The 10,928-nt window shown below is 37.8% G+C and overlaps 1 protein-coding gene across 1 annotated transcript in view; it reads left to right on the top strand.

Moving 5' to 3' along the window:
* The window catches only part of GLB1 (galactosidase beta 1), an 80,285-nt gene that overhangs the window by 40,932 nt on the left and 28,425 nt on the right, over positions 1-10,928 (top strand). The gene's annotated exons all lie outside the window — the stretch shown is intronic.

Raw genomic sequence — 10,928 nt, 5'->3', positions numbered from 1 at the left:
GCTCAGCTGATTCTAGAGGGAGCTCTGGAGCTGGGATGGCCCTTTGAGGCAAGGGGACTGGGCTTTTATATCCTCACGATGGTCAGTCGTTGGATATAGGCTATCCTGGGAGTGCTGTAACTGTTCCCAGCACAGGCCAGTGACCAGAGAGGGACACATCGGAGAGCCATCAGCAGCCAACACTCCAGGCAGCTGGGGTAACCAGTGAGTGCGTTGGCTCTGAAGAGGGATAGGAGAGGCACACCACAGCACCCCCTGCAGGCATTACAGAGGCTTTACAGTTGCATTTGAATCACTGTAAGTTAATGTGCCGCGTAGTCATCTCCCACTTTGTTTGGTCTGGTTACCCTCAGTTATTTTCTGCTGTCACCTTTGTCTCCACCACTGACCTTTTCTCAGCTGCACAGTTCGAGGTCATGAAGAGGATCACAGACTTGGGTTAACGGAGACGTGGGTCATGGCATAAGCCCTGAGTAACTGGTTGTGAGGAGCTGAGCTGGTTTTAGATTCCCCGTTTGTCCAGTGGCAGTGATGTCTGCTGGTGTCACAGCTGTGAGTGTCCACTGAGAGTGGGTGGCAAAGTGCTTTCTAGACTCTAAGGTGCTTGGCCAGGGCCTCCTGCAAGAAGAAACTCGTTTCTCTAAACCTTGCATCCTGAGGGCCACCTCTGTGTCACTTAATAGTTGGTTCAGATATATCCTTAATTTTCTCCCACCACAATGCTGAGCCCAGGAATCTCAAAGAACTGGTCCCAGGCAAGGGCCTTCGGTAGTAACCAGTGGCATGTTTTTTGTCTTCTAGGGGCCAATATACCCTACCAAGCACAGCCTACCAGCTACGACTATGACGCCCCACTGAGTGAGGCAGGGGACCTCACCAAGAAGTATTTCGCTGTGCGAGATGTTATTCAGAAGGTGAGTGCTTTGTACAGGCTGCAGTGGGCTGGTCTTGGACAGAGGCTGCCTTGAACTCGCTATACTCTGTAGACTTCCTAGGCTTCCTGGAGCCTCTGTGTTTAAAATGACAGGTGAATTGAAGCATTAGATGGACTTGGCTTTGAGTGTTGGCCCCCATCTGATTTAAGAGTGAGCCTGTGAATAAGTTACTCCATTCGTCTATTCATTTGCACCTGGTCGTGTTGTAAGAACTAAAAAGTACCTACCTATGTAAGGCATCCAGTATAGTCCTGATACATATGTTGTTCAGTAAGCGGTAGCTATTACTATTATTTATACGAAAGGTCAGAAAATGTGAGTCCACATAAGTAGCTGAAGTATATAGGAGAGAACATCTGTGGGCATTGGTAGCATGTGAGTTGTGTGCGATGCTTCATTTTTCTAATTGGGACAGTGCTTGCTGTTTCCTTCTGGCCTACCACCTGAACTGCTTAGTCCTGCTAACGTTGTGACCTTTTGAGGCATCTTAAGGACCCAGGTGGGGTTTCCTGTCTCTGCTGTGGGTTAAAAAAAACCCACAGTTTTTCTGCTCAGTCACCAGAGTTTTGAAGTTAAAAAACAAAGGTTTTTCTGCCTATAAATGGTATGGACTTTTTTCTGTTGTTTTAAATATGCTGTAGTCTCAATTTAAGCCTGAGAGTTAAAATCTATATTGTGAAATATGTTAAACATACTGAAAAATACGATCTTTACTTATTTAAGAATTTGTCTATTCCATCTAAATTTTCAAGTGTATAGTTAAAATGTTGCTCGTGCTTTTTTTTATTATGGCTTTAGTCGCTGCAGAGTGATGATTCTCAAGCTCATTCTTCTTTGTCTGTTCTGTTTAAATCTCTCTATTCCTGTTTTTACTGTGTCCTTCCTTTATTTGAAGCTTAGCTTTTTAATGTAGCCTTTCCTCTTTTCTAATATAAACATTCAAATTTATACAGTTTCTTCAAGTATTGCTTTAGCTCCGTCTCATAAGTTTTGATATGTAGTATATTCTTACTGTTTGCTCTGAAACATGCCTGTTTTGATTTCTCTTTGACCCTTGACATGTTCAGAAATTTTTCAATTATTAAACTTACATATTTTTCTAGTTTATTGGTTTCTAACATATTTGCATTCTAGTTAGAGAGTGTAGTCGGTATGATACCAATCCCTTGAAATTCTTTGAACCTAGAGCCTGGCATATACCAATGTGAACAAATATTCCATGTGTTCTTGAAAAGACTATAGGTTTTGTTATTGTTGTATTGTTGAATATAATCTGTATACATGTTTATTAGATTAAGCTTATTAATAGTGCTGTTGATATCTTTGTTATCCTTCCTAATTTTTTTGCTAGTTTATCGTATTGTTTGTTTAGAGAGTTGTATGTATGTATTTCTCCTTATAGTTCTGTCACTTTTTAAGGTCATGTTATTAGATGTGCACACTGAGAATTAAATCCTTTAGTATCATTATGTGTTAATACCCTATCTCTAATAACGTTTTTTTGCCTTAAAGTCTTTTTTGTCTGGTACTATTATAGCTTACCTGCATTCTTTCGGTTAGTATTTACCTGGTGTATCTTTCACAATGCTTTAATTTTAACCTTTTTATAACCTCTTTTTTTTTTTTTTTTTTATGTCTCTTGTAAACAAGATATAACTGGATTTTAAAAGATCTGGCTTGAACATTTTTGTCTTTCAACCGTTATATTTACTCCCATTCATTATAATTCTGGATGCACATCAATTAATTTCAACTATCCTATTTTATAATAATCTGTTTGTCCACCTTTTCTGTTTTGTCTTCCCTTTATTACTTTCTTTTGAATCGAGTAATTTTTTCCTTTATTTCACTCTCCCCACACCACCCCTCGCCAGTTTGGAAGTTACTCACTATATTTTTATTCCTTTAGCGGTTATCTATTGAGGTATAACATATGTACACCCAAAAAAGCACAACTCATCAGTGTACAGTTCAGTGAATTTATACAAAGTGAACACACCCCCATAACCAATACACAGCACCCCAGAACCGCCCCTCGTGATCCTTGCGTTTAACCTCCCATCCCCAGAGTTAACCACTGTCTTGACCTCTCTCACCACAGGTTGGTTTTGCTTGCTTTTTAACTTTATGAAAATGGATTCATACAGTATGCACACCTTTATGTCCTGTTCTTAGAGAACTTTAACTTTCAGCTTTAACTTTTAAGAATTTAAAAGTAATCAATATCTTTACTTCCTCCATACAAGCAGAGCGTTATTTCACATTAACCCCAGTTACATCCCTCTTGGCTTAATGCTATTAGTGTCATGTATTTTACTTCTGTTGGGTTTAGATTTCATGTATTCTATTTCTCTTTTAAAAACATAACCTATAAGGCATTATTATAATCATTTCAGACATTGTTTGACTTTACCTACGTTGTTTATTTATTCACAGATAATTCCACAAGAATTTAGCAACTTTCCTCTATATGCCAGGTGAGGTTTCAGCTGCTTGGTATATATAAGCCTCCTTGAGAAACTGCAGCTGGAACAAAGACTTTAAGGTGATGAGAGAGCCATGGGGGCTATCCAGCCCCAGAATGCAGCCAGTGAAAAGTGGGAAAGTGCGTGGCGTTTTTAAGGACTAGCAAGGAGTCCAGTGTGGCTAGAACCTCATAAGTGAAGGGGAGAGTAGTAGATAAGGTCGAAGGTATAATGGGGAACTGACCTCATAGGGCCTTATAGGCCATTGTAAGACTTTGGCTTTTATTCGGAATGAAATGGGGATCCACTGTTAAAGGATTACTTAGGCTGCTATATTGAGACCTAGACTCTGGGATACAGGGCAAAGGTAGAAAAGGAAAACCAATTAGAAGGCTTTTGCAGCCATTTAGGTGAGAGGGGATTGTGGCTTATGAAGCAGTAGGAACTGGTTGTGGTCAGACTATCTTATGAAAGTGGAGCTCGTAGAGTTTTCTGAGGTAGAATATGAAAGAGAGAGTAAAGTCAAGATATCTCTGGGTGTTTGACCTGAGCAGCCTGAAGGATGGCGTTGCTATTTGTGTGTGTGTAGAAGGAGCAGAGATCGGGAATTCAGTGTTGGATGTTCTGAGTTCAACCTCTCTAGTCCACATCCTAGCAGAGTTCATGAGCTAGAACATCCAGCTCAGCTACCCCTAGATTCTTTACCCTCAGAAACTGAGCGAGATAATAAACATTTGTTATTTTAAGCTACTAAGTTTTATGGATATTTCATTGGTGTTTTGGGAAAGAATGAAATTAGATGCATGTGTTTAGTGTGCCAGCTCAACCTAAATGATCTCATTGTCTTTAATGGCTACTCGCTATTATACTATTCAGATTTATTGCCATTTACTTGATCAGTTTCTAATTGATGGGCATTTAGATTATTTTCAACTTTTAAATCTCATGGGTAGCTACAGGAAATTTTCTTAAAATGGTGAGTCAAAGTTGTTTGCATCTAACATTTTGATAGATATTACAAAATAGCCCTTCAGTAAAATTACAGTTGAGTCTTATTTCCCCACACTTTTACCAATACTGTGAATTATCAGACTTTTAACCTTACCATTTGATATGTAAAAAGGATAGTTTTAAAAGAAAACACTGCATTTCTTTAGGGATGAGTATTAGATTTGTACACTCATATACGAATCATCCATTTATGTTTTTTTTTCTATGAACTACTTGTTCAGGTTTTTTCATAGGTTTTCTGTTGGGCTATTTGTTTTTTTTTGTTTGTTTGTTTTTTTAATCTGCAAGAGTTCTATTATTGTAGCATTTTTCACAGTTTTAGGGGTTCTTTATTTTTTTCCATAAAAAAACAGTTTTGAATTTTTATGTAGTCAGATGTATTACTCCTCTCCTTGATAGCTGCTTCCTCACTCTAGTAGTATGAATAAATTTCTCTTGGAGTGCTTAAAATTTTCGATTTCATATTTTACGTTTAAACATTGACGTATATGGAATTTTCATCATTGTTGTTAAGAATGAAGAGGAATTTAGCTTTATTCATCTCTTAAATGACTAGCCAGTTATCCCAGCACCTTTCACTGACATCCATTAGTTTGCCACTGATTTGATGTGCCCATTTTATGACCTACTTAATTTCTTTATTTGGGTCTATTTTCAAACTCTTTTATGTTATTGATTTTTTTCTCCTTTACCAATACCAAACGCTTTTAATTGTTACCTTTACTATGTTTTATTATTTGGTAGGACTAGTCTTCCATCTTTTGTCTTTCAGAATTTCCCTAACTATTCCTGCAAGTTTACTTTTCCACATAAATTTTGGTATTATTTTATCATCTTCAAAGCAAACAAGCAAAAAAAAAAAAAAAAAAACCAAGGTAGCTGTTGATATTTTTATTAGTTTCGTCTTAAATTTATACATCAAATTAGAGATGATATTTATAATATTGAGTCTTAGCCAAAAAATGCTTTCTCGTCTGTTCAGATCTTCTCTGATGTCCCTCCTGTTTTCAATTCTTCTTAAAGTAATTCTTGTTCATTTCTTATATTTATTCCCAAGTATTCTGTTTTTTTAATACCACCGTAAAAGAAGTCTCATTTCTTTATATTTTTATGAGATATATTTATCTTTAAAATATGAAATTCTTAAAAATATTTAAATACATAAAATAGTGTTTCAGATGCCCTTGCACCCAGTACCTAGATTTAACACAGGTTGTTATGAAATCTTTGCTTCTGATTTTTAAAGAAAATAATACATTACAATTAAAGCAAGAGCTTTATTCCTTGTTTCTTCCCCTCTTTCCTCAGAGGTAATTACTCTCCTGGAATGATATTTATCTAAGTTGCACATATTTTTGTGCTTTTATTACAAATGCATGCATCCCCATACAATATATTTAATTACTTTTTGTCTCTTTTAAATTGTGCAGGAAAATTACATTGTACTGACTGATTTGTTCAATTAGATTATTAAGCCTGGGGACTTATTTCTTTTATAGTCTATTGCTTCATCTCAAAAACCACATCAGGTTTTTTTTAACAAATTTATCTAGATATAATTCACATACCATACAGTTCACCCATTTAAAGTACACAATTCAGTGTTTTTTGGTATATTACATTATTAATTTTTCAAAATTATAAAATATACATAATAAAAATTGCCATTTTAACCATTTTTAAGTGTAATCAGTAGCATTAATTACATTCAATATATTGTGTAATCATCACCACCATCTATTTCCAAATCTTTTCATCACCCCAGACAGAAACTTTAACTATTAATTAATAACTCCCCAGTTTCCTCTCCTCTCAGCCACTGGTAACCTCTAGTTTACTTTCTGTCTCTGTTAATTTGCCTATTCTAGATATTTCATATAAGTAGAACAATACAATAATTTCTTTTTGTGTCTGACTTATTTCACTTAGCATAATATTTTCAAGGTTCATCTATGTCATAGCATGTATCAAAACCTCATTTCTTTTTATAGGTGAATAACATTCCATTGTATGGGTATACCACATTTTGTTTATCTGTTCATCTCTTGATGGACACTTGGGTTGTTTCCATCATTTGACTGTGTTGAATAATGCTGCACTGAACTCTGGAGCACAAGTATCTGTTCAAGTCCTGCTTTTATTTCCTTTCCGTATAAACCTAGCAGTGATATTGCTGGCAGGTTTACTTTTAGAATAATTTTCCTTCTGAAACAGTGAACTTTCTTACACCTTATATAGATATATAAAAAACAAACAAGCAGATTTTAAAACAAATATTTACATGTGCATTTTTTGCATAAAACATCAACTGATATTTGGCCTCATCATAACCTCACATATTTAACATTTTTATTCTTCCATAGTTTTAGCTAGTTCTTTCCACCCCCACCCCTGCAGCCTCTCATACTTTCCTTGACCTTCCCTGACTCTTATTATTGATGGCTGTTAGAGTCTTTCACCATCAACCTCCATTCCCTTCTATGCTGCTGTTCAAGGGTTCCTCTTCCACAAACCTCCAGGCCCAGACCTTTCTGACCATCACACCCTGGCGCTGGACCCAGGCAGAATTATAGTTGTCATTGTGGACTGGCTAGAACAAGGATTTGTGCTTCCAGTCTCAAATTGGACCTTTAACTATCTCTAGGTCTCTTTTTACACCTGGACCTCTTCTCACTGTCTAGCATAAGCCATCACCATTATACTTTCTCCTTAACGTACAGGTGACATCATCTCTTACCTTACCAAGAAAGTTAATGCTGTCGAATATGTCATGTTTAGGTTCTTGAAGAAAGTGATATAGTCAGAGATGCATTTCAAAAAGGGTACTGAGTGAAGCAACAGAAATGAACAGGTATTTAAATGAGTAAAAAAATCATTACAAATTACAAAAATCTAAAGATTAAAATAATTACAAAGGCAAAACTTAAAAACACATTTTGGATTTATTAACTGTTTGAAATGGCTCTGACATCCTTCTTTCTGTACATTCTTTTGGCTGTGTGCCGTTTTATTGTCTCTTCAGATGTTAATGTTTGTGATGTTTTTCTCTAGAGAGAATTGAAATTGCTCTTTAGTATGGCTGATTGAAATTTATTTTTCAGTATTGATAGTTTAGAGAAACAGAAAGCTTCACATTTTGTTACTGATAGTGTTATATAAATATTTAGCATCATTATCAAAATGGGAAAAATTTCTCTCAAGTTCTTTCATATATGAGCTGTAATATTTGGAAGAAATTTCTACTGACAGGTTCTGGCCTCATACATTTCAAACTTTGTCCTTGCAACCCACATACTTCTGGGTCTGGATGCTTTAAGGCATGACTGTATTATAAGCGAGTCAATATATTGAATCTTAGGAATAATCTTTTAGCAATGATTTAGCTACTTGTGGAAAGACAGTGAACCATGTAAATATATTCTACACCCAAATTAAATAAATCCCCACCTCAACTGTCCTTTGGTTGAATCCCAAAGATGCCTGAAGCCACTCTAAAGCCTCCTGACATCGAGAGGGTATGTGACACAAGGAAATTGGTGCAGAAAGAGATGGGTTAAATTTTATCAGTTTTGTAAATTTTACAAAAACCTATGACCTTGTGAACACGCTGCTAGTACTCTGTCTTGGGGCATTTCTGGAGTCAGAAGATAGTTAGGAGGCTGCTGCAGTAACCTAGGAATGAGGTGACGGCAGGGGTAGCAAGGAGTTGGTGAGGAAGCAATAGATTTGAAAAATATTTAGAACGTAAAATTGGTAGGGTTTGGCAGTTGACAAAGTGCAAGTGAAGAAGAGTGAGGAGTTGTTGTTTGTCAAGGTTACAACCTTGGTTGGTTAACTGGATGGGTATTGGAGTCAGCAACCGTGATAGAAGATTGCAGACAAAGCACAGGCTGGGAACGGGGAGGGGGAAACCAATTCAGTTCTGAGCTTCTTTACCTCGAGATGCCTTTGAGGACATCCTGGTGGAGGTGTCTATCTGATAAGCACCTCACTTAAGAGTAAGAAGCTTCAGAAAGAAGTCGTTAGGACTGGCACAGATTCTGGGGTCATCAGTGGAAGTGGAAGCTGAAGTCCAGGGGAAGCTGAGATTGCACATGGAGAGCTGAGCAAGAAGAGGAATGGACCAAGCACAAGACAAACCATGGGATCCCAAGCATTTAACCAGCAAGAACAGTAAGATGAACCCATGAAAAAGACAGTCTTCCTAAATGAATATAATTCAACACTACACTTATGATAAAGTGTAGTTTAACATGTGGTGATCTTTTCTCCCTTCTCTTTTTTGATACTTTAGGTTTGGAAGAGGGAAATACACTACTCTAAAAGTGGGCTTTTTATTATGAGACTTTGTAGACATTCCATTAGCTGGTTTGTTAAATGGTATTCAAAATATTTGCTTGCATTGAGGGGAAAAAATGGGATCGTAAATACTCCATATATAGCTCTTCTTGCCTCTTTCCTCCACCAAAGACTTAAAAAGTGGAATGAGTCTCTTCTTTAATCCATTTCAAGAATTAATTGGGTGGCGATGGACAATATATTTCACTAACGTGGATGCCAGCGGATGATAAGCTCCCATCAGGCTGCACAAGCCTGTGCTTGGTGGTGAAGGCTCCAGGTGGCCCTCTGCCTGTGACTCTTCAAGGCATGACAAAGCTCATGACATTTGTATTTTCTACAATATTCTCTTTGGTGTGGGTATAACTCAACCAGACATGGTTAACACTTTGACCTCGAGGATAAACCAAAAGACTAGATGGCATTGCCCTTCCTCCACCCTGACAATGCCTGAAATGGGCAGTAGTGAGTTCATTTTTGTATGCTTTCGAATGAATTTAAGACCCACTTTTTAAGAGTTTTGTTTTAATTCTTCTTAGGGATTCCATCAAAGATCAGAGTCCAGCTGGCTTTTTAGAGATGGGTTATTCTGCAGAATAATCAAGTTGTAGTGGAGGACATTGATAACTGGAGTGGATCTTGGGATTCCCTGAGCTGGTTCTGGGGCTGGGTGGGGGACTGGGATATGACAATGCCACGGTGATTTTCAGTAGTTTGAAAGCTTAATGAAATTTGAAACAACGCGAGACCAGTCTACACTGGCTTATTGATTGTTCTTCTTGGTTAGTAGCTGGAATGACATTAGCTCAGTGGGTAAATACAGTCTGTCTCTTGCAGTCCATGGTAGTGATAGAACACAGTGTTTTATGTCTGATAATTAAGGATAACAAAGTGAATATTACTTAACAAACATTAGACTCAAAGCATCGCCTGTGTTCTTGTGGCACTAGTCTTTTTATTTCCTAAAGACTTGGCTTTTCTAGTCCATCTTCCAGAGCGAATTCTCTAAAATGCTGATGTGGTCAGGATGCCTTCTATGACTTGGCCCCTCTATTTTCCTCAAGCCTCATCTTTCAATTCTCCTCTTCTTTTATGTGACTCTCTGGCCTTAAAATGAAAGTACATAAAATTCCACGAATGGTTCAGTGCTGTTTATAGCTCCTGGCCTCTCCACGTGCTATCCTCTCTGCCTTTATCCATCTGGAAAATAAAGACACACTTTAGTTACCTTCTCTGGGAAGCTGGCTTTTATCCATCTCTCTGTAGAGTTTGTCACATGTTGCTTTCTGCCACCACCTTACAGTGTAGAAATCTTACTTCTCTTAGTGAGTTAATTAACTTGTTTACATACATTTCTCATTCTTTGAACTCGAAACTGTTTATATCTCCAGTACCAAGCATAGGACCTGACACAAAGTACTTTCTTCATAAGACTTTGTTAGATGAGTGAATGAAAACAGTAGAAATCTTTAAGAAAAGTTGGTTACCACTGACCCCATTGTATATGTATCTCTTCTCCCTTTTGAAATATTACTAAACGTTAAAAAAATATTTTTTAAATGAAGTCAACAAGACAAGAGCTGTCCATGCTTGAGAGATTTCACAAGTTGTCTGGGAAACACAAATAGGTGGAGGAGTGCTGACTGAAGAAGTAGGATGAGGAAATCGAGGTCCCCAGTGAGTGTGGAAGGGGCTATAGGAACAGGGAATAGATTGGTCTTAAAGAACCCTAGAGAGCCAGGGTCTTGGGAATGCAGGTGTGACAAAGGGTAGAAATGAAATGGAGCAGGAAATGGAAGGCTGATTAAACTTCTACACATTTCCTGTCAGATCCTCCACTCCTTTACCACACTTTCAAACAGACTTCCCTGCACCCATGTGCCTGGGCTTCCCCGTGCGTATTTCCACTCACCCCAACGTGTCTGTAGCCACCTTGCCACTGAACCGTGAGGCATGTAGGGAGAAGCAAAGGCTGCAGAGCCTGGTCTTGGAAGGGATGGAAGCGAGCACTGCGCTTGGGTGCCCTGAGGGGCTCCCAGAGCTTCTGGCTTTACGAGGCCTTTTAAGTTTTGTCTGAAAAACCAAAGGGCTGTGAGGAAGGGAACTAGCTGTGTGGAAGGTAGGACTCTGAAGTGTATTTTGGAAATTACTCACCACCCTCCCCCAAATTAAAAGAATT

The sequence above is a fragment of the Pteropus vampyrus genome, unplaced genomic scaffold (genome assembly GCF_000151845.1).
Source record: "Pteropus vampyrus isolate Shadow unplaced genomic scaffold, Pvam_2.0 Scaffold1, whole genome shotgun sequence".
In the NCBI taxonomy this organism is placed as follows: domain Eukaryota; kingdom Metazoa; phylum Chordata; class Mammalia; order Chiroptera; family Pteropodidae; genus Pteropus; species Pteropus vampyrus.
Note: the sequence above shows the minus strand (reverse complement) of the source record. Positions and strands in the feature narration are given on the sequence as shown.